The sequence below is a fragment of the Bos indicus x Bos taurus genome, chromosome 1, assembly GCF_003369695.1.
Source record: "Bos indicus x Bos taurus breed Angus x Brahman F1 hybrid chromosome 1, Bos_hybrid_MaternalHap_v2.0, whole genome shotgun sequence".
NCBI lineage: Eukaryota > Metazoa > Chordata > Mammalia > Artiodactyla > Bovidae > Bos > Bos indicus x Bos taurus.
In genome coordinates, this window is record NC_040076.1 from 154,868,864 (window position 1) to 154,893,207 (window position 24,344).

The 24,344-nt window shown below is 44.3% G+C and overlaps 1 protein-coding gene and 2 long non-coding RNA genes across 3 annotated transcripts in view; 2 read left to right on the forward strand and 1 right to left on the reverse strand.

The window, feature by feature from the left end:
- SATB1 (SATB homeobox 1) overlaps positions 1-7,284 on the reverse strand; it is a 96,299-nt gene extending 89,015 nt beyond the window's left edge. The window contains exon 1 of the mRNA XM_027549687.1: positions 7,146-7,284. The gene's annotated coding sequence lies outside the window, so the exon portion shown is untranslated. The remainder of the gene's footprint in view (positions 1-7,145) is intronic.
- Positions 7,285-13,703: 6,419 nt separating this feature from the next.
- On the forward strand, positions 13,704-20,473 carry LOC113897212. The gene is made up of 3 exons (XR_003512293.1): positions 13,704-13,770; positions 16,843-17,593; positions 19,508-20,473. It is a non-coding gene; the product is annotated as an uncharacterized LOC113897212 (long non-coding RNA).
- Positions 20,474-21,077: 604 nt separating this feature from the next.
- LOC113897215 overlaps positions 21,078-24,344 on the forward strand; it is a 38,631-nt gene continuing 35,364 nt past the window's right edge. Inside the window, exon 1 of the long non-coding RNA XR_003512296.1 lies at positions 21,078-21,280. This is a non-coding gene — a long non-coding RNA (uncharacterized LOC113897215). The remainder of the gene's footprint in view (positions 21,281-24,344) is intronic.

Here is a 24,344-nt window from a genome sequence, read left to right on the forward strand (position 1 = left end):
CAGTGGCTCCTCAAATCTGCTGCATGTTAATATCGCTTGGTATGTCAACAGTCCAGATACCCAGGCTGCACCCATTGCCAAGGGTTGGAGCCAGCGTTTGAGAGTTTGCAAGCTGATTCCAGCATACAGCCAGGTGTAGCATCCATTGGAGTAGGTAATGTGTTAGAGACAAGAAATTAAATATACCTGTTAGGACATCTCCCAAGGGTATGGAGATCCTGGAGTCACTTGGAAAAGTTAAGGCTCTTTTAAGAATCAGAGCTCACCCCAAAGTTAAGAAATTTATGTGCAGGCAAGCTACTTGTTTCAAATTAAAAAAAAAAAAAAAAAAGGTAGGGAGCAAGCTATTAGATCATTGATTTGGTGAATAAAAGTCTGCTGTTTGAGGAACCATGATAAATTAGCATTTGGGTACTGGCTTGAGATTTACAGGGGTGCCAGAAATCCTGTGCGAGTGTATGATTTATCATCACAGACATAAGAGACTAACCACAAAATTACACATGGAAGTTAAGTTCCAAAACCAGTCTATTATTTACTGGAGCCAGAACCATCCTGGTTTTCTCTAATTCTTTTTATTTTTTTTCCCCCCCAACATATTTGAGCAGGCTCTTTCTCCCAGAAAATTTCAACCTTGAGTGGGATTCCCTTTGAAACAGCTGAAACCGTTCAACTCCTTTCTGGCCCTAGTCATGGCACTTGAGCAGGACTGAAGTGCCCAGGAGCCGGTGCAGGGCTCCTCACTGCTGTGCGGCGCCCCCAGGAAGCCCATGGGATTTTAATTCCAGCGAAGTCAAACAGAAACCATTCTCAACCAACCTTCCGTCAAGACAGACCAGCCAAGTCTCCTTGGTGATGTCAGTGCTATTCTGATCTTTCCCAGCTTACCTGAGGGAAAAACAGTTTGAGGTTGCAACAGGCCTGGATGCTGGTCCAGATTGTTTTTGGGAAAAGGATCAACCAAGGGCAGGATCAGATTCTGCACCACCGTGCCCAGCACCACAAGCAGTGGACAAGGGCCATCACTGGGGGAAAGAAGCCCATTCATTGGGGGAAACAAGTGCAGCGCACCTGGGCAGTGCTTAAATACCTCTATAGTGCCGGAAGCTCACTGAAGCAGAGGAGGAGTTTAATTCAAAACTAAAGCACATTCTCTTTGGGATGACGGCGAAGACCTGGAAGAGACAGCGGCGCTGGGCACACGATAGTGTGACTGTGATCAAGGCACTGAACTGTCCACTCACACACTGTCCAAATGGCACGAGGTATGGTACCTATCTTTTACCCCAATTTAAACATTTGAAAACAACAAAACTAAAGGAAAACAATCCTCTATTCCTAAGACTGGCAGATGTATATTATCATGAAAACATCACGCTATGCACAAAACAATAAGCTGCAACACATTGGCAACTGCCTCCGACCTTCCACTGCTTTGCCCTTACCTGCCAACAGCCGCGGCCCAGTCTCCGCTGGGTAATTCATTCAGATGATGATTACCTGGCCCAAGGATAATTAACATGGGTTGGTAATCAGAGACCCAACATCCCACCCAAAGTAGGTAATTTGATGGTCCTCTGATGCAAGAAAATGTTTCTCTTTTCAGATGTTCTTCTATATTCTTGTATCTTAGCAAAAGAAGAGAAAGGAGGGACAAAAACCAGGCCTTCCAAATATCCAACATTCAAATATCCAAACATTCTATCTGGATATTTTTCAAGTGAGTAAAAATTAACTACACTCCTGAGACAGCAGACAGTCCCCAGGTGGCGTCTGCAGGACACTGACACTGCAGTCCAGTCACAGAGCCGTGACAACTCCATGTAGGTACTCGATGTAATAATCTATAAACTCTCCATGTAGATATTTTAGGTTGCACTTATTAATAAGAGAATGCAGTTTTAGTAATAAGCTCAAAAGGCTTTCAAATTTATTTTTATCAGTCACTTTTTGTGATAGTAATTATAATTATTTATTTTTGTATGCAGTAATCTGTAATGATATATTTTTTATAGTGTTTTGCCTGATACTGTTTCCTATCATCTGTTCTCACTGATTTTATATTAGGGACTTTTATATTAATGATGCAGTTTTTTTTTAATGTATTGGAAACTCGTATCTAAATTGTATCTCCCTGAAGTTCATTCCTGCATATATGTATTTTTCTGATGCATGACTAAGGAATATGATTACATAGTAGAGCCAAATTAAGATTACATATTTATTGGTCTGAAATAAAATACTAAATAAAAGAAAATAATTTAAAGTCTAAATAAAATACTAAAAAATAGTTTTACAGCATAACTGTAGCTAAAGGATATCCAGTTACCTATTTTGCAGGTGCAGCTTTCTTTATTAGTGTGTTTATTGTGGAATTTAATTCATTGGATAACTAACAGGGACTATAAATACACATGCAAATTTCCAGCTGATAAGAAGCAAAAAGTTGATAAATAATGCTGCAGTATAACTTTAAAAACAGAAGTAGTGGGCCTTCAGGCTATTTTTTTAATCATTTATTTTTATTTATTCTGTAAAGACTATTTTCATTTGTATTTTTTAAATCTATATATAAATACACTTGGGAGAGAAACAAACAGCACATTTATGAACATTTTTGACGGGGACCAGCTTGTAGCTGTTTTGAGGCTGTAACTGCTGTACAGACGGACAATACCCCACAGTTCTATCACTTCTGCAGCTGAAAATCTACTACACATTCATATCATATTTAATGAAAATCAAACTTATCTCTCTGTGGAGGTAACAAGACTCTCCAAAATAACTTTTTAGTTCACTCTACACAAAGGGGTTTTGTCTCTAAGAATTTATAACACCACAAGCTAGTGTAAAGGCATCTTTGTAACTGGCATATGCTGTAGTTTTGGATATAAACCACATCTTGGGGTATTTTCAATAGATTTGGAAAATCCAAATGTTGGACCAACAACCTAGTGTGAATAAATGTATATATAATACACATCTAGCATAGCATGGTATACACACTCACAGATACAATCCACACGTCATACAAGAGAATGTTACATCAGTTAAAACTAGTCAACCACAGTTTCCATCAGAAATTCTTTAAAACCCAGAGTTAGTGTGATAGTGCTCTCTATCAGTAAGCAACTCCTACAGAAAAGAATCAATGACATAGTGGGAAAAGAAGTGGAGAACAGCAGAAGCCTTAGATCCAGGTGGTGGTCCTTCCTCTGCCAACTGTAAGAGTCACCCTTCGTGAGCCAAACGGGACCCGGTTCTGTATCCACGAAGTGATGGAAAAGAATCTGATCATCTTTAAGATGACAGAAAGTCTCTGCCCTTAAATTTAAGTTAAAAAAAAATCAGGTTCATTTTAAAGAGAATACAAAGATATGAGGGAATTTCTCACATGCTACATTAGATGTTTATCTCTATATGAGACAGGTGTCAAACAAACAAATTAAAAAAAAAAAACCACTAAGGCAAAGGGAAACTTTAACTCACAGATTCCATCTGTTACATCCGAATTCATGCATAATTGATTATCCATGACTGGTAAGTTCTTCTCTCACTAGCCGACCACAGTTTTCTAAACATTATGTATTAAATCACTAGCAAAGTAGACTACATTTCAGAAACAGCAAGGGCAGAATAAGAATATTTTAAATGAAAAATTACATGCTGGTTAATAATAATACAGCTGACCTATGTTTAAGGGAGAGAAATTTTAATCATGTGCATATTAAATATTAATAACCTATTCTGTTATTGTTATAATAAGGTTAAGTAGGCTTCTCCATGCTTAAGGAAAGAGGGAGAACTAGGAATGCATAACTGTGCAAAGAGATACAGAGACGGGAGACAGAAGGAAAATGTGTCAACAATAAACGAGAGGAAATGAAAAAGAAGGAAAAGATGAAGGTGGAAACTAATCTCTATGTGTCATTATGACTGCCAGAGTACTGGCAAAGAAGCAGCATCCTTTTATTTCAATTTTAATCATTTCTGAATTTTAATACCCGGCTCCTTTTGTAATTCTCCTGGCATTCCCCATATGCCTCCATCCCAGCCAAAACACCAGTGTAAATTAAATGGCAGGCAACCACACCACTGATGTAGCCTCCCCAAAGAAGCTACCAGGTGAACAAAAGCAGAAAAGGTATGTCTACCTTACATCCCTGAGGACCTCCAGCCAATTAACTGGCTGAATGTTCTCTGTTTTCTCTAGTTTTGCAAAGAAGGACAGTAGTTGGGTAATCTACAGATAGAGAATCATTAAAAAAATAAAGCAAGCCAGTGGTAATACAATCATCAGTGACCATCAGGGCCTGGAAAAATGAGTTTGCTCTCACTGGCACTAAGGAGCATCACATGATTATTTAATTACAGCTCTAATTTTTGTCTCGTGGATGGCAACATATCAACAATTAATAGGGCAAATAGAGGAGACTGTTTTTAAAGAGACAGAATGTGCATGACAATGGACTGGGTCACACAGCAGTCTGCTGCTTCAGGAAGACTTTTCTTTGTGTAACTAAACAGCACTGTCTTGCAAAGAGCCTCACATGTGGAAATAAATTTAAAGAGGAAGTGTCTTTTTTCTTTAAAGATAACTTTCTTAGAAGGCTGGCAACTTTTCAGAATGTTTCAGATGCACCTAACCCAACCCCACCGCAATGCGAGCATTAATTTTAAGGAAGAGAAGGAAATCATCTTTAACATAAATACCCTAAATCTCAAAACAGTGTTACACAATGGATATAAAAATCCATTTTATATATAAGTGGATAGAAAAATATCTGTTATGCAATTAATCATGGCTGATATGCATCCAGAGAGGTCCTGGAAAACATCACCGTCGTAGGAAAGAATAGAGGCCAGTCAGACGTGGGCTGCTGCGCACACAGGATTTTTGGCCCCAGAAGATCAGAAGGACCTTCACCTGGTAGCCTGACTCCAGGGACGACAGAGCAGGTTGTGAGCACCACCCCACACCAAAGGACCAAAAGCCTTGACAGAGACCCTGGCCCATCCTCAAGGTCGAAGAGGAGGAAACAGACCCTGGCTCTACTGTCCAAAAAGGGCACAGCAGAGAGAGGAGAAAACCACTCAGTTATCCAGAGCACTGGCACATGTGCAGATGAAGTGTGCAGACAACCCCAGTGAAAAGAGAAGACTGGAGACAGAAGCCTTTTCCCACTAAACCATATCGGCACAAGCTAAACGCACTATTCTGTTATTAATTTAGCAGATCTTTAATGAGTGCTCTCTATGCAAAACAGAATGTGAAGTTACTATTTTCTGTAACACAGACATGTACCTTACACTGATTTTTTTTTTTTTTTTTGTAGTTGAATAACTTGTTGGAATAGAGGCAGCAGCACCTAAAAATTCATAAAGTGGGAAACTCAGTACATTTTTAAGCGCTGTATTACAAGGTTACAAGGTCAACATATCCAGATTAGCTGAGAGTTCAAAGAGTCCACCAGTCTGAGAGATGTCTAAGGCAGGCTCAGTCCAGCTTTCAGCCTCACTAGTAGCAGTCACCCATTGTTTGCCATGCCAGAAGCCAAGGCAAAAACCCAGGCTTTAGATCTGGAAAACAAAATAGTCTTAGAACCACTGCTGTGATCAACTGCTCTCATGTATCCTACATATCATGCTTTACAGAACTGTAAGACAGCACAGCCTGGCTCAAGAAATAGTGACTAAAAAGATGCCGTAAAGAGAATCAACTCAATAAGCTTTGAATGGCTTATATTGGCCAAAGTCATCACAGAACAAAAATGTAGGCATCTCAAACTACAGTGTGGGAAGGCTAAACTGCTGAGGGACACTGATTTCTGAACCTACTAGCAGAAGTGCTCAAGTCAATGCTAATATAGAGAAAGGGGAAAAAGAAAATTAAAACTCTTACATCCCAGTGAAAAGTTCAAAATTAAGTTACTTTATTCGAAAACATTCTGATAATTGTGGACCCAAAATCTGACTCCATACATTCTGAAAGACTGTTTTGAAAAGAGTCTAGCAAGCAGCAGCTTGTATGTAACAGTATACATCATTCTTTTTTGACATGACTGTTAATATACAGTTAACATGTCTCAGAAAAGGCTGTAATTAACTGTCTACTGCTCCAATAACACTAATAAGTGTACAGTATTATTAAAATACAATGACTCCTTGCAAAGTAAGGCTGTCATTTTTAAACTTATAAGATAATGTTCTAAATTGGTTTTGAGTCTTCTTACACCACCCCAAAGCAAGCCCACCTCTAAGAAAAAGAAACTTAAAGCATAGTTATTAAAATATTATTCCTCTCACAGTCTGGAGAAATCTATTAGAACGTCTAGGTATCATTTCAGTTGGCGAAAATACAATGAGAAACACTTGGATTATTTCATCAATTCTGGATGTCCTTTTAAAATTTAAAATTGTAAGCATTTGAATTGAGTGCTTTATTTACTGATAAAATATTTTTATCAGTGAACAAGGAAAGAAAGGTTTGCTATATCAAGAATCATTACATAGCCCTGCTGTTAATCCCCAATGATTTCCATTGTCTGGTTCACTGGATCAGGAAAACTCAATTGCATTCAACATCAAACAGCTAATTATGGAGACACCATATTCAGGACTATCTCTATTTCAAAAGATATCTGCATATACTAGGTTGTATTTTATTTATAATAATTATTACAATAAAATATTTATAACAGACAACCTCTTTTACCTTAAAGTCCTTAACACTGTAAACGTTAAAAGGCCAAATTATCGTTTGCAGGCTCTTAACGGCATATCAGAAACCATTGAGTAAGACTAGAAAAGAACCTCTAGCAATCCACCCTACTCTGCCCAGCTTCCTGGAAAACTGCATCTAGAGAGTTGCCCCTCTCACAGATTACTGAGTACCTTTTCTTTAAATATCTCAAGAAAGGAAGATGTAGTAATTTCTCCTGGGAGCTCTCCACCACCTCTCACCACCCAGAGTAGCACGCACGCTGCAGAATTTCTGCTGCTCTCTGGTTCCAAATCACCTCTCACCAAGAAATAGCAACATCCAGACATGGAGACCTCCCCTGGACACTCAGTCCTGGTCTCTCCCGGGGGCTGGAGCCCCTGAGTCCCCACATGGAACTAATAGGAACTTTTCTGGCACTTACCCTCCAAATACCAGAGGCTGCTCTCAGAATCTAGCCCTCCAGGAGAGCTCTCAAGAAGGAGTCTTTGACGAGGTGACAATGACGAAGTTGTCTCTGGCACAGCTAGCAAGGCAGAAGCATCCCCAAATGAGGTGGATACCAGTTGCCTGCAAAGCAGCTGGACCATTACTGCAGTTCTGAGGGTACGTCACAAATCAGGTCATAGCTCTGGGTAGAGTCCACCCACTTCACTGGGTACAACGCCCTCCATTTCCTGCACACCTGGGAGAAGAGGTCGGCGGGAGGTGCGGGGGGCAGGGGTGGGGGGTGTTGCAGCAGGTCCACAGCACCCTAACAGAGGCAGGGCCAGGTGCAGCCTGCCATCTGCTCCTTCTGCAAGCATCTCAGCTTCATTTGGGGGACCTGCACCCCTGAGGTGCAGCAAAAATTCATGTCATGATAAGCGGGCTCTCAAATGAGTGATTAGTGCAATAAAATACTGCACAGTTAAAGGTTTTATCCAGCAAGACCGTTTCTCCACTGGAAAACTGAACCAACTCTTAATGTTTGATTACAAGACACTTCACTACCAAATATCAAATAACTGGACTGAATAAATGTCAGCCAAATCTAGGCACATAAATGCTGGGATACTGGTTAACTGATTTTCATGTCTCATAACTAAGCTGGGATTGCCACATAAACCAAATTACATCCTTGAAAGTCCATTGAAAGAGGTGATGAGAATTTCTATTTACGAACCTTCAGACAGCAACAACTGTGGAAGAGATACAGAATAACTTCAAAGCATAAAAATAGGCCAATATGCTGGAGAAACGCTAAGCTACTAAATCTCACCCTGAATATATATACACACAATCTGTATCTATTTACTCTGAAATGAAATATCTGATCTTAAAAAAGACTTTAAAAAATAAACAGCAAAAGGTACCATTGGCATAAGTTCAAAAGTACTAAATAATGTGTGTTAATGTGTTGATCACACTCTATGAAGACATCAAGTTGAAATAGACTTACCATTGAGAATAGCACTTAGGAACGATATATAAATTACCATAGAAGACACTTTTTCTTTGGGAGGGAAGGAGAAGAACCTTGTGTAACAGATTTGATTTATATGCTGCATTAAGACCACATTCTGCTCTGATGTCAATGGAGTATGTGATTAGAGGCTGACAACTGGGTGGACAGGCTGAGTGTTAGAGCTACTTACAGAATGTCCTAGATAACAAGCATTTTCTCAAATTAATTACAAGTTTTGGAGCTCAACTTTAACTGTATTTTGATGTTTCCAGGGGTCTCCAAAGAGAATGGGCTTCCAATTTAAAAGAAAAGATCCCTGAATTTAGTATTGTAAAAAAGTTGAAATCCAAGGTTGGCTGCTTAAACAAAAAGATGAAGGAGGCAAGAATATTTTCAGAGCAAAGTTAACTGTACCAATTCATCCATCCATCAGTGTGTCTCACTTTATATTCATATTTGCAGATCTCCATTAAAAACTGAAGCATTCCATCTAAGGCTTGGGAGAGAAGACATTTTATCAAAGCTATTATCTAAGTAATCAAACAGTTGAAGTTATCTCTTTGGAACTTTGTAGAGAGTTTAATTTAGCAAACATACACTTGAATGTGTTTGAACATATTTGTCCTGAGGTTGCTCTAAGATGACTATTTTAAGTGGCATGCGGATTCTTTTGGGATTTGGATGTAACAGTTGAGGTATGTAAAGTAAACATGTATAATATCTGTTTCAACTGATTCTTGCAGGACAGAAATGAGAAGATGAAATAACTCTTTTTTTTTTTTAAAGTTTAGCCACTGGGAAATGATAAGAAAACTCTTCTCGACCCCTACCCCCAACCAGGAAGAGTCTAAAGCCCTGGATTAGAGTACAGGTAGATATTAAAGTGGAGACAGGGCCATTATTTAGTGGTGACAGGAATATAAATACGTGCACTAACCTATAAACTGGTATTTACTTCAGGAAGGTAAGTAATATTTTTCCTCTGATTGCTGAGCTGTCAGTTTAATGCAGCGTAAATAAACAGTAGGTGCCTGCTAGCTCGAAGTAGGAAGTGTTCATTCCACACGAGGAACAGATTACTGAAGCCTGATGCTCATCGTGCTGAAACATAACTTTCATTTTACCAGAAAATACACCCTACATGGAGGCTTTTCCGTGCCTGATCTATTAATTAACTTAACTCTGTTCTGTCAAAATGTAAACCAATTTGTTAAAAGCATCCCAGAGTTTTGGAGTTTGCAAACCAAATCAACTGGAAAAGCAAGAGGGATGACGGTTCTGTAATCTGATCACAAATGCTAAAAATGACTACTTAATAAGCAGAAACTACACCAAACCAAAAAAAGACAAAGAGCATATTTAAATAGAGAATTTAATCATCACGGTTACCGAATTTACTCAAAATCCTCCTCCTTTGATAATTAAAAGCAACTGGCACCTTTTATACTTTGCAACCTTGTGCTACTGAGGTCTGTTCACTATGGATGCTTATTCTGCTCTCTGAAATATCTAATGGCAAACCATTCATAAAAATCCAATCACATGCCTTAATTCTAATCAAAATACTACTGAACTCCCTTGAGAGAAGTGGCAAGTTTGGAGAGCAAGTAATGATACCCACCCAAACAGCACTCATGTCAAATGTGCTTTTCTTCTCCTTCTCCATACACCACAAAGCTCTGTCAGCATGGAGCAACTCCTGTTCTGTACAAGCACCAAGCAAAATATTTCCTGGCATCATTTACAGTGGGAACTCACCTTATCTAAAAAGCATAAAAGGCAATTTGGGGAGGTTTCTATTTAAAACCTGAGCAAACTCTGATCATTAATCAGTGGACTGTAAAGGAATAAGAGGGGGTTGAAAAAATAATATTTTGACTAGATCTGCACTTGACTACAACAGGCTCAGGCAGAGTCAGTCACATGCATTTACATACTCCATCAGTCTCAAGCATGAAAATGATACAAGAGTCATCCGAGACAACACGTCTTAGAAGAAGAGGTGTTTGTGTGAAGGGCATGTCTGTGTATGGCCCTTTTGGAAATTTCCAGAGCGGATGAAAAACCACCAGAGTGCTGTACAGAGTTCCTGCTGTATATCCATGTTGTGTTTAGCTTAACAGTGTTTGTAACCAAAAGGTTTTAACAATAATGAGGAACAGGTGCTTGTCACCTGACCTTTTAGGCCTAATTTAGGATCCTCAACCTATCACACGAACAAAAATCACTGAAGATCTCCCCCAGATATTTCCCTTTTTGCTAATTTAATGCAGACTTGCTGAACCATCACTCAGCACATCATCTTATTCAATCGCAGGTTCCTATAGCTGGCAGCAGACTTCTGTGCAGAAATAAACCAACATTCATTTTGTTGCTGTTCTCATTTAAGATGCTGTGAGACAAAAGAACTACTTTTGTAGATTATCAACCAAAGAATATATTAATTTATTACAACAACTGAACAAAAGGCATTCCTTTGGAATACTTTTACATACAAAGAACTATTATTTATTACATATTTCAGCTTGTGGGAAAATGAAGAATGCATTGATTCTGGAAATAACTATTCAGACTTTTGGAAGTTCTTTAAGTCTGCTTTCTCTGCTGATCTTTCCCCTGCTTCTCCCCCTTGTCCCCCTCTGCCCCCTGCCCCCTCCCCCCACACATTTTAAGGCACTAGTACTTCAGGAGGGAAATCCCTATCTGTTCTTTTCTCATCCATCATGTGTATTCATTATTCAGAAAGGAATACAAAATTGAGCAGGGATTTTTATTTCTCCTGTATAATCTTGTTACAATGTAGCCATGCTCAAATTTAACAATGCTTTGTATTTTATAGCTACTGTTTACATATTATGTATTACATATGACTGAACAACTCTACATTTAAAATATTGTTTCCATTAGGAAAAATATAAAGTAATAAGTGTCAAATGGAGATGAAGAATAAACATGCCTGGTATATTTATAAAATGCATAGTCATTTAAAATGTACACAAATAGGATACATATTTCGCTACTGTTACATTTTATATACCATTCACATCGTTTAAAGTGTATTTAATAATGTGCCTAACCAAGTTAATTACAGTATTTATGTCTGCTGATTGTGTTTAACACTTGGAGAGGTAGTGAAAGATACAGCCAGTTACTTCTGCTAACTAAAGTTGAAATTATGCACTTATTATAACCTTTTCTAACAATGTGAGAAAAACAGAGTAAATATATTAAATTTGTTTCACAACAGATGCTTAGGTTGTTAATATTTAAGATGCCTATTCATGCTATTCCTGTCTGCACATTTGTCAAAAATGTAAGCCTGAATGCTAATGTTTGCCAGCAGACTGGAGCAGTCAGTATATGAACGTACTCCTGTTCTACTAAAATAATATGCAAAAGAAATAAAGGACTGCTGCTAAATCATAGCAGAGTACCACACAGATTAAAGATTTTTAGAGCAAACACCTCAACCTTGGCTGTCTCATCTTTTTCTTTTTTTCCCAAGCTACGTTTGACTGCAGAATAAATCTTAATTCCCGACATCTCAGAAAAATTCACTTTAGATTGGGTGTAAATTTCAATAAAATTTCAGCGGCATGAATGACTGTCGGCAGCACAAACACTGGATTTCGGGACCTGCTTGGGACAAATCCTGACCCCAGCAGTCGCGTGTTCCTCGGTCCTAACCCCTTCTCTGTCCTCTTGGGAAAGTAAGGTCCCCTGGCCTCCCAGGAGGGAACCCCAGCCAGTAGGGGCAGAAAGGTTCTCTCCTGAGACTAGGACTTGTTTCGTCTTTCGCTTTTCTCGGTCTCCTTACAACCATGTGGAGTCCAAGACTCCCAGCGTTTGCCTGAAAATCCGGAATGCTGCGGAGAAAGTTCGCCAGGGTCCAAGTTGCCAACCAGGGCGCTCTGAGAGGCGATCATGAGGTTGACACTTAGAAGTGAAAGGTGCTACGCTCTAGTGGCGATCCGGGCCGAAACGTCTAGCAAGAGCCCCGAGACCCTCTCCGTGGCTTCTGGGGGCGCCCGGGCGTCCAGCCCAGTGGGTCTCCCGGGTCCCGGCACGCGCCTGTCACTGCCCGGAGCAGCCGCCGGCCAGCCCTGCCCTCTCCCCGAGGTTGTGCAAACCCGCGCCCCGCCAGCCCCGGAGCCTGGGCGGCGGAGCGCCCCGCGAAGGCCGCGGCGCCCGGGCCGCGGCCGCGGGGGGAGACTCGGCGCGGACCGCAGGCCGCCCCGGCGCGGTCCCGGCCCTCGGAGGGGGGGGGGGGGCGCCGCGCCCTGCGGCCCTCAGCCCGACCCCCAACCCCGCCCGCGTTCGCCCCGGGAGCCGGTCAGGACCCACCTGCCTACCGCCGGCGAGGGCTCGACACGCCGGGCGCCGCCGCTTTCCAACTCCCGGCTCCAAGTTGAGCGCCCCGGCGCCGAGCGGCTCCGGGCTGGAGAAGTTGCCGCAAACTTCCCGCGCCCCCCTCGCCGCCCCCGGCGGGCGCGCGGGCCGGGACGGATGCTGAGCCTGATGCACGCGGCCGGCCGACGGGACCTTCCCGCTCCGCGCCGGGCGCCGCGCGGCCAAGCCGGCTCCGGGGCGCACACAGCGGGTCCCCGCGAGCTCCCGGCGCGCTTCCCGAGTCCCCTTTTCTCTTGCCAAAGAGGGTCCCACGGCGGGCCCGGAGGCGTTCGTTCAGCCGTAGTCTGTCGGGGCAGGTGTGTGCGCGCGTCCACACCCCGAGGGAGGGCGAGTGAGCCCCCTGCGGCCCCGGCCTGGGCGCCCCCTCCCCTCCCCGGCCCCCGGCCGTCCCTCCGGATCCCGCCGCGCGCGGGAGGAGGGCCTCGGGGACCCCTGTGGCCGGGCGACCCCCACGAGGCGCCCCGCGCGCGGGTCCCGCGGTGAAGTTTGGATCGCTTCCGAGCAAAGCAGAGACCGAGGGAAAAGAGCACGAACAGGGCCAAAAAAAAAAGAGAGAGAAAGGAGCGAGGGCGGGGAGGGAAGCGGCACTCACTCAGGCTGGGGCGCCGGGGGCGGCGGGGGGCGCGCCGGCGTCGGGCTCCAGAGGCGGCGGGCTCGGCCTCCAGTGCCGCCGCCGCCCGGGCTGCGGCCGCCGCGGAAGTTAATTGCAACTTGACTGCAAGTTGTCTTCTTTTCCCATCCGGAGTGGGCGTTTAAAGGGGAGAGCGAGGCGCGGAGCGAGCGCGCGAGCGCGCGGGGCCGGGGGAAGGAAGGGGGAGGGGGTGCGGCCGGGGGGAGGGGGCGGGGGCGGCGGCGCCCGCGGTCTGGAGGCACCGGGGCGCCCCCCGCGGGAGCCCGCAGCCGCCCGGGCGCGCATCCAGCCGCAGCCCCGGGCCGGGCACGCTGCGCCCGGGGCTCGGCGGACCCGCGCGCCGCCGCCGCCGCCGCCCCGGCTCCCGCCCGGTTCTCCCCCTGGCGGCGGAGCCTCGGCGGCCGCCCGCCCGCAGGGCGCGCCGGAGCCCTAGCCGCCGCCGCCGCCGCCGCGCGCCGCTCCCGGCTCCCTCCCCGCGCGCCGGCCGGGCCCGGGGCGCAGCGGGCGGCCAGGGGCGCGCGCCGAGACGGGCGCCGGAGCCGCGACCACCCTGGCGCGAGGGTAAGTGTGGGCGCGCGGGGGGCGCGGCGCGGCCCTGGGCGCCGCCAGCCCGGCCCCTCGCCTCTCCCGGGCCCCCCGCGCGCGCACCCCGCCTCCTGCAGCCGGCGGCTTCCTCCCGCGGTTCGCTGTTTGGCTGGGCTTTTGGGGGGTACGGGGGGGGCTCCGGGGGTGACTGTGGCTGAGTGCCAGCGGAGGAGGAAGTCAGGGCAGAGGACCCCCGCGCCGCGCCCCCACCCAGGCCGGCCGGTGGGCGGAGGCTCGCCCCCCGCCCGGGGCGCAGGACCGGCTCTCCCCTCCGCGGCGCTCGGTGGAGACGATCCCGCCTAGAGGGCCTCCTTGCCCGCCAGGCGGCTCCGCTCCCCTCCCCGCGCCCCACCCTCGGCCCGCAGCGCCCCATCCGGGAGCGCGGCGCCCCCTCCGCGGAGCACGTGGCGGGCGAGTCGGGGTCCTCCTGCAGACCCCCTCCCCCGCCGCCACTCCTCGTTCATTGAATGTCCTCCCGGGGCAGCGCTCCTGCTTTTCACCCCATTGGCCAAAGACGCCTAAACTGAGGGCCACTCGCTCCACAGAGCAGGGAGCACAAAGGGCAAGTCAGGAGGCTGAAATGACTGGGGACTCGGGGAGCGGGGCGAGGGGACCTTTCCAGAGGGGACTGAGACGCCACAGGCCTCGGGGGGCTGGGTGACCGAGGACCCCGGGCTGAGGAGAAACGGGAACTCGGTTTGTCCTCTTTTCCTAAGGGAGCTCACAGGTCTTTTGTGTCGTTTTGTCTTTGGGAAATTCGCAAGGAGTATGACCACAGAAAATGACTCCTGTTTACTCAAAGTTAAGGAAATTGGGGAAACGAGGTGTTTTTCTGTGTGTGTGTGTGTGTGTGTGTGTGTAGTTAAGTTTGTGGCTTGAACTGTCAAACGTCAGTTTGTAACAGTAAGGACCGCAGAGGCGCCCCGGTGTATTTTTTAGAAGCTGCACTTTCTTGAGTTCCGTTCACTTACGGCTGGCTCTCTCATGAAGCCCCCGTAAATAACTGTGCTTCGAGGGAAGCTCCGGGAGCAGGAGGCAGAAGGCTCAGATCTCCGTCCCGCCAGTACAGAGCACTGTTTGCAGGGAAGTTCCTGGAAAGTGGCTGTGGGCTGAGAACTCAGCTTTTCCTCAAAGCTCTGTGAGGTCCTCTTCTGTCAGATGTCTATGAATAAGGCACCCTGGGAAAATCCTGATGTCCTTGCCGGCTTGCTTTATCTTTTACACGGTGGTTGAATCTACTTTCAAGTCCTGGTAACAGCACATCGACTGTGCTGTATTTCTGTGTGGTTTTTCTAAATAAAAGGAGGGCAGCGCTTGTCTTCACCCTGGCTTCTGATATGCCCATTCTTTTCTATTAATGGGTATTGAATTCACTGGAATTGATCCGTCTTTTTCAGTTGATTGTCATTTTATGCAGAGTCGGCAATCGCAAAGACGGAAGAATGTAGAAAGTTCATGAATTAGTGTTCTTTTAGAGAACTGGCACCTTGCTTTTTAAGACACAGGTGCCCACCTCAGCTCCTGGTTCTAAAGCAAAGCAAAAAGGTGTAAATGATCCCAGTGGGCAAAACAAAATCAAACACAAGTGTTTCTTCCTGGACCACTTTTCTGCCTCCACAGGATCCAAAAGACACCAAATCCTTCTGCCTTCATTTACCAAAATGCTGAATAGCCTAACTAGTACCAATATCTCCATCTGGGGATGACATCAGGTTTGGAATGGAAAGAATAAATTCTCAGTCTTTAATTGCTGCTTATTAGCAATTTCTTATAGCAGGCAGCTGATTCTCCAATTCTGAAAGCCTGAAATGAAGCTTAGCAGAAATGGAAATATTGAAAAAAAAGGTTGTTTCTTCTCCCTTACATACTTTTACATTACTCATCTACTACCCCAAGTCATTCACCACACCCTCAGAATTTAAGGTGGTAAACCAAGGGAATGTTTTGCTCCAACTTTTTGAATTTGTTTTTCCCCTTGCAAATAGTCTTATACAGAGAACTCATAGGCACTATTACAACATAGAATTGTGTAACAATGGGTACAGTACATGAAATAACATATCTTGTAAACTCTTATGTAAACCTTTCCCCCTGGCACATAGTAGGAATACATTAAACACTTACCCAATTAAGGAGTTAATGAAATATTGTAATTGGCCACAAATTCGATAGTACAGGGCTAAGGGTTTTTGTTTTTTTTTTTTTTTCAGAAGGAAGACTCATTTTGCCTGAAAATTATTAGGGTAATATATTTGTGCTCCTTGGTTTCTTTTGTTTTGTTTTGTTTTTGTTTTTTAAACAAGTCCAAACCTAATTTAAATGGTTGAAAGACAAGTATATCTGAAACATATCAATCAGTTAATAATAATAGCTAGTGTCAAATGCTGACTATTTTCCTAGGAGGACAGACAATAAACTATTGTGTCCTAAATAGCGTGAGAAAGATGCAAAGGAAGAATAAGAGTATTGGCCTGCAAGGGACTTATTTGCTGGGAAAATTACATTAAATTCAGACAACTCAGTGGGTCAGTAAATGGCTTGAGGCAAAGGAATACTTTAAATAAATAGATTTTTTTTTCTTTTTTAGACCAGAGGAAATAGACATCCTGAAGTTCCAGGTTGGCAGGTATTTTTAGAGTTAATTCGTTGAGTCAAAACTTTCAGGGCCATCCAAACAAACATCTTGAGTGAAAAGAAGCTTGCCCCTTACCTCCAAAGAGATGAGGATTTTGTCTATAGAACACTTAACCCAGGGTAGAATTTAGTGTACACTGTATGAATGAACAATAACCTAAGTCGTTCATTCCATCTTTGTATACTTTGTACATCTTTTTCTTAAACTGCAGAGAATCAGTCTTCCTAAAATGTCCAGCTGTCAGTCTTAGTTCTGCCACTTGCTGCAAACCAGAGCCATCTGTTGTATCAGTCAGGATAGGCTGTGTTAGCTGGAGTGACAAACAGTCCCAAGAATTAGTAACCATGATGGCACAAGTTGTCTTGGTGTGTGATGTGTCTGCTGCAGGTTGACTGGTCTCTTCCGTGTCCTAGGCCGACAATGTTGCTCTGGGAGAATGAAGATCACCCTGGAGAGTCTCATGCTGGTATTTAAATGCTGCGGCCACAAGGCACACCTCTTCTGGGCTCACGACTCACTGTCCAGGACTAGCGACGTGGCTGCATGGAATCATCTCAAGACCAGATAGGGCAGTCTGTCTTGCTGTCTGTGCTCCATAGTGGAGAGCTGTGCTGCACAGCTCTAAGGACTGCTTTACTCATGGCGGCTCGTGTCCACATGCCCATTCCAGATAAATGATTTCTTCCTGCCACTCGGGGGCCCAGATGTTCCGCTCCTCAGGGCAGGCGCTCCCAGAGAGACCACTAGCTAATAAGAGACACGCTCTGGGTCCTTTCACCATCAGCTCTCTGAATGCAGCATGATCATTCGCCCCTCCACACCGAGACGTGGTGCCCTATTGATTTTAAGTCTCTTTTACTTAAAATGCACTTACTTCTGTTGTTTATATTTCATTGTCTCAAGGCTTGTTTTCCCTGAAAGGCTGAGATGAACAGGAACTTTTAAGAGCTGCTATCTGGAGATGTCATGATCATTATCAAACTTTGAAATTTGGTTTCAAGTCATGACTTCCCTTATTTTAAATGTCATAGTCTTGTGACACAGATAAAGCGTTCTCCTGGAAGTATCCATTCATGCATCCGTTCATCCAGCTTTTTGTGCATTCGGTGAACACTGTGTGCCTACCAGGTGCCGGGCACCATATGAAGAGTTGGGGATATAGAGGTGGGTGGTGGTTGTTTAGTCGCTAAGTCGTGTCTGACTGTTTTGCAACCTCATGGGCTGTAGCCCGCCAGGCTTCTCTGTCCATGGGATTTCCCAGGCAAGAATACTGGAATGGGTTGCCATTTCCTTCTCCAGGGCATCTTCCTGACCCAGGGATCAAACCAGCGCCTCCTGCACTGGCAGGTAGATTCTTTACCCCTGAGTCACCTGGGAAGCCCTATGGAGTGGATAGAGTCCTCCTTTGCAAGAAATATATTTTCCAACTGGACAAATAGAATTTTGAATTTTGATTTCTATTAGAATTGCAGTAGTAATAGAGCCACCTAGTGCTGTGGGAACACTAGGATAGAGGCAAATAACTCTCTGGTGGGATTGAGGAATGTTCCACGGAGACATTGGACTAAGTCTTGAGGATAAATGAGATTCCTTTAGGCAGGAAAGGAAGCTGGAGGGAGGGTTGTTGAAGCAGAGAGTCCATCATGAATCAGGGGCCTGAGGATGACAAAGCTTGTCATTTAGTGAACTACAGAGAATTCACTGTGGCTGGAACGGGGTCTTTACAAAGGATGAAACCAAAGAGCTTCAAGCTGTGAAGATCCTCGGAGACATACTCTGCATAGACATTATCCCGTCCCTCAAGGGATTTCAAACTCTTACATCTCCCTTGGTCCAAGCATGAATGTAAATGAACAAAGCAGGTGGAGCTGAAGCCATTAGGGACTGTGGCAAGCAGGAGAAGAGGTTCTTTGTCTAAATGTAGTGGTCAGTTTGGCCAGTGGTGCCGGATGTAAGACCTTCCAACTTTTAAAGAGAAGCTGCTGATTCAGATTTATATGAAAAATTAAAACATTACATGTTGAGGACTTATCCACATTTTAAAGAACACACATAGAGGGAAAACATGTCTATGGGTCAAAACCAGCTTAAGGATCCCCAGTTGCATGTCTCTTGCTGCAGGAGCCAGGGAGTCATTAAAGCGTATAAAGATAGGATAATACCGTCAGGTCCCTCTAGAAGGATCCCTCAGGAGGCAGAGTGGACAGGAAAATCTTGGAGCCAGGAGAGTCTAGCCGATACTTCATAACCATTTGAGTGATGATGCAAAGCCCTTGATAAGGACACAACCTTCCGAGTATATAGGGTACACGCGTGCTCAGTTACTAAGTCACGTCAGACTGTGACTCCATGGACTGCAGCCCGCCAGGCTCCCCTGTCCTTGAGATTCTCCAGGCAAGAATACCAGAGTGGGTTGCCATTTCCTCCTCCAGGGGACCTTCCCAACCCAGGGACTGAACTGGTGTCTCCTGCATCTCCTGCATTGGCAGGCAGATTTTTAACCACTGCAGCACCTGGGAAGGCCATGCATGGGGGAGACCCAATAAATATTTACAAAACTAATGAACGAAAGAGAAGAAATGTTCAGAGGAGGGACACACGTTTTGAGTCCTCCTTATGTTATGCCCTTCCTTTGCTAGACTGTTTGTTTTTCAAGACCACAATGATGGTTTATTTTAATGACTTAAAAAAATTTCTTGGCATATCGTTGTTTTCAGCATCGTGTTGGTTTTCGGCGTACAGCATAGTAATTCAGTTACACGTATGCATATATTCATTCTTCTTCAGATTCACTTCCCGTATTGGTTATTATGGAATATTGAGTAGAGTTCCCTGTGCTGTACAATAGGCCCTTGTTGTTGTCTGTTTTATATATAGTAGTGTGTGTGTTAATCCCAAGCTCCTAACTTATTCCTCCTTGCTGCATCCATTTCCCTTTTGATAACTGTAAGTTTATTTTCAAAATTTGTGTGTCTATGTCTGTTTGGAAACATGTTCATTTATATCATTTTTTTAAAACTTCACATATGAGTGATATCATACTTGTCTTTCTCTGCCTGACTTAGTTTTCTCTGACAGATGGATGGATAAAGAAGATGTGGTATGTGTAAGCAGTGGAATATTACTCAGCCATGAAGAAGAATGGAGTAATGCCCTTGCAGCAATGTGGATGCACCATGATCTTTTCTTGATTGGATACAATTTTTCTGTATCACTCTCTGATAAATATTACTGTTTGTTTGTTTTTTAATGCACAAATCATTCAGTGCAGGACACAAAGATCAGCAGCTGTCAGAATATCTACTCCCTAGGACTGAGCTTTCTGATCTGTCCACCTTCTTAAGGAATGCCAGCTGAACAGATGGATCTTATTCCAGGCCCTACAACTGGACTCTCGGGCTCCGTGAAACTGTAGAGACCCATTTGGATAGCTTATGTATGTTTCTAGTGAAAGCCAAGCTCCTTATTACTATCCCCCAGAGTATATTATAACTCAGTCTGTCCTACCCATATGCCTAAGACTGTCTCAATGTTGTTAATTTTTCAGTTAAAAAAGCGTGAGTCCACTGAACTCTTCTTTCTCACAGCTTCTCTCCTGCTTTGAAACCATACTTGTCTGCCGTTCCACAGTCAGCAGTCTGAAAGAACTCCCCACACTCTCCCATAAACTCCTATAAAATCTTAGAATCACTGGGTATTTTTTCATAAGGTGTGGCGGTTTCTTGTAGGTTCTGTCCCCCTGGGCACATCCAGATTCTCCAAGCCACTCGGTTCACTGGACAATGAAATCTTTAAATTCTCAACAACTCGCTCTACAAATTGTCATTTTTTAGCTCAGCTTTCCTGAGGTTTAATCTCTATAGGATAAAACACACCTATTTTATATATTCTGTGAGTTTCGAAGACAGTGGAGCAGCATGAACAAACTATACTATTTTCAGCAAACTTCAGAATAAATCAATGGGCAGAACAGAAAGTGAAGAGGAGCTAAACAGCCTCTTGATGAACATGAAAGAGGAGAGTGAAAAGCTGTCTTAAAACTCAACATTCAAACACTAAGATTATGGCATCTGGTCCCATCATACCATGGCAAATAGATGGGGAAACAATGGAAACAGTGACAGACTATATTTTCTTGGGCTCCAAAATCACTGCAGATGGTGACTGCAGCCATGAAATGAAAAGATGTTTGCTCCTTGGAAGAAAAGCTATGACCAACCTAGACAGCGTATTAAAAAACAGAGACATTACTTGGCCAACAAAGGTCCATCTAGTCAAGGCTGTGGTTTTTCCAGAAGTCATGTATGGATGTGAGAGCTGGACTATAAAGAAAGCTGAGCACCGAAGAATTGATGCTTTTGAATTGTGGTGTTGGAGAAGACTCTTGATAGTCCCTTGGACTGCAGGACATCCAACCAGTCCATCCTAAAGGAGATCAGTCCTAAATATGCTTTGGAAGAACTGATGTTGAAGCTGGAATTCCAATACTTTGGCCACCTGATGTGAAGAACTGACTCATTGGAAAAGACTCTGATGCTGGGAAAGATTGAGGGCAGGAGGAGAAGAGGACAACAGAGGATGAGATGGTTGGATGGCATCACTGACTAGATGTTCATGAGTTCAAGCTCTGGGAGTTGGTGATGGATAGGGAAGCCTGGCGTGCTGCAGCCCATGGGGTCACAAAGAGTCAGACACAACTGAGCGACTGAACTGAACTGAGCCTTGGGTGTCTGACTACCTAGATTCTAATCCTGGTTCAACTACCTGTATGACCTAGAGCAAGTCTCCTAATATTCTGCCTCAACTTTCTTATCCTTGTGATGGAAATAATCATTTTAACCACCTCCTCTGGTAAGTATATGCCCAGTGTTTCAACACAGTTGGTACTCAATAAAGGCTCACAATTGCTTCTTTTGTTAATGTTTTCATTATGAATAATTCTAGTAGAAAAGAAATCCTGGGGTTTAAAGAAAAATAAAAATGAATTGACTGGAATGTAAGTGGGGTAGGAGCAAGTCCCTCCTGGGTGACTTGCTGGTGTGCCAGGGGTAAACAAAGCCCCGGAATAATGATGGCCACTGCTTCTGGAATATTTATTTTTTTACTTAAATATTTTGGAAGAAATTCTTTTTCTGTTACATACCCTGGAACTGAATACAACGTTTTGCATGCATTTTTAAGGAAAAGAAGTGTCTTTGAGACTTGGACAGGGAGGGGTGGGACCTGCGTGGGGACTGCCTTTGTTTCTTTCTGCTGCTCTGTATCCTCCATTGCTTTGATGGAAACATTTGCAAATTTCAGACCGTCCACCTAGTAGCATTTACCTCAAGGTGGTTAGAATACCTATTTTTATATGCCGTGAATGCTGCCCAAATGCAGAATCTTTGCCATTAGTCAGCGTTCACAGTTTAGATGAAAAGTCAGGAAGAAATGTATTAAAGCAGAAGCTTGGGAAGGTCAGGTCACCAGGAACAGAATTCTAGTTCTGGTTCTGTAACTCATCAGCTCGTTTGTGGATGTCTTCCCAAATGTCATTCCCACATACCTAGAATAAACACGTGCTGTTGAAAGAGCTTGTGATGGACACCTAATCTTCATTATCTCAATTTCCTAAGCCATAAAATTGGAACAGCACATCTCAAACTTGAGTGTGTTCAGGAATTAGCTAGAATGCTCATTGCAATGCAGGTTCCTCGGCTGTAAGTCCGTGCATTCAGGTTCAGTAGAAACAAGCTGGGATCCAGCAATCCCCACGGATTTGAGAAATGAGGGCTGTAAGGGGGAAAATGCAACCCAAAACTGAGGTGCCTACTTCCTTGTTTACTCTCCCTGGTACATACACATTCTCACTCGCACCCACACGCTGAAAATGCTGTGTGAGGACTGCTTTCGGCATAGGTAGATCCAGCTGCTCAAACAGTGTCACCAACTATCTCTTGGTTCTGCTTTCTTCTGTTTTAACTTGATTCTCGGTCTGATTGTCCCTTCGCTGGAGCAAGCTACCCTTCCAGGCTTCTATTCTTCTGACATAGGAACCCCAGCCCAAAGAGCTTCCCTCTTTCTCAAAGTTTCGAGCTAAAGAATTATACCTGGTTGTGACTGGATCAACTTACATCCTATACCCAGACCTGGGCTCATCACCCTGGTCAGGGGCTGTGGTACTCTGACTCACTAGTCTTGGGTCAAATGCCCACCTTGGATTCATGAATGTAGCCATCCTACCCAAATCAAGTAGTCTGCAGTGAAGGAGATATGATTCTCCAAGATAAATGGGATTATGTTTCCAGAAACAGGAAAAGTGGATGCAAATTGACCAGAACTGTAGATTTCCAGCCACTACCTGACATTTTTTGGAAGCACTTAGATGAGAATGATGGAGAAGGAAATGGCAACCCACTCCAGTGTCCTTGCCTAGAGAATCCCGTGGACAGAGGAGCCTGGTGAGCTGCTATCTATGGGGTCACACAGAGTCGGACACGACTGAAGTGACTTAGCAGCAGCAGCAGCAGCAGCAGATGAGAATGAGCCAACTGCTCTGTTACAGACGGACAACATATGTGTCGATACATTGAGGCCTTCAGCTTTCCAGGAGATCCAACAGGGCCTGGGAAAGGCTTGGGTTATTACAGTCCCTGACCCAGTTGCCTCATCCACTTACCCCAGTGTTTTTCAGTTCAGTTCAGTAGCTCAGTCATGTCCGACTCTTTGCAACCCCATGGATTGCAGCATGCCAGGTTTGCCTGTCCTTCACTATCTCCCGAAGTTTGCTCAAATTCATGTCCATTGAGTCAGTGATGCCATCCAACCATCTCATCCTCTGTCGTCCCCTTCTCCTCCTGCCTTCAGTCTTTCCCAGTATCAGGGTCTTTTCCAGTGAGTCATTTCTTCCCATCAGGTGGCCAAAGTGTTGGAGTTTCAGCTTCAGCATCTGTCCTTCCAATGAATATTCAGGACTGATTTCCTTTAGGATTGACTGGTTTGATCTCCAGTGTTTTTGGCTGATATTAAACATTTTCTATGTGTTCCACAAGGATGATTTATATGCAACTCACCTGTGACTTGCATATTGCAAATCAATGGATTTTGAGAGTCATTCATAGTTTGGGATCCTTTCTAACACATTAAGGTTATTAAGATCTGAGTAATTATTCTAAGATAACTTAGGCGTTGATTTATCCAACTGAAAGGACAATAAAAGCTCCAGTGATGTTGCAAAAAAGTGGGACAGAGTGAATGAACAAGCAGGGCCAGCATTTACTCCTACTTGGACCTGGTTTTCAGCTTGGTTTTACTCAATACTCTTGGGCAGATACAGTCTATCCCACCTGACAGGTACAGTCCTCCTCTCGATCTCAGTTACTGTCTGGAACACTAAGGGATGCACGCTATACCCACAATGCAGAAGGATACGCTGCCAACAACATACGGCAGAAAGCTGAGCTAACTCCTGGCCATCGGACACGTTTCAGGTGGATTACGTGCAAGTTCATGGCAGAAGGGAATTCTAATGAATGGACTGTCAGCCCATTCATTTCTTTCTTTCTGTTTTTTTCTGAGTAGGTTTTTTTTTTTTTTGGATTTTTTATTTTTTAACTTTACAATATTGTATTGGTTTTGCCATATATCAACATGAATCCACCACAGGTATACATGTGTTCCCCATCCTGAACCCTTCTCCCTCCTCCCTCCCCATACCATCCCTCTGGGTCATCCCAGTGCACCAGCCCCAAGCATCCAGTATTGTACATCGAACCTGGACTGGCAACTCATTTCATATATGATATTATACATGTTTCAATGCCATTCTCCCAAGTCATCCCACCCTCTCCCTCTCCCACAGAGTCCAAAAGACTGTTCTATACATTAATTTCTTAAGTGAAGAGACTACTGTGTTTTCTTAAACTCAGTAAGATGA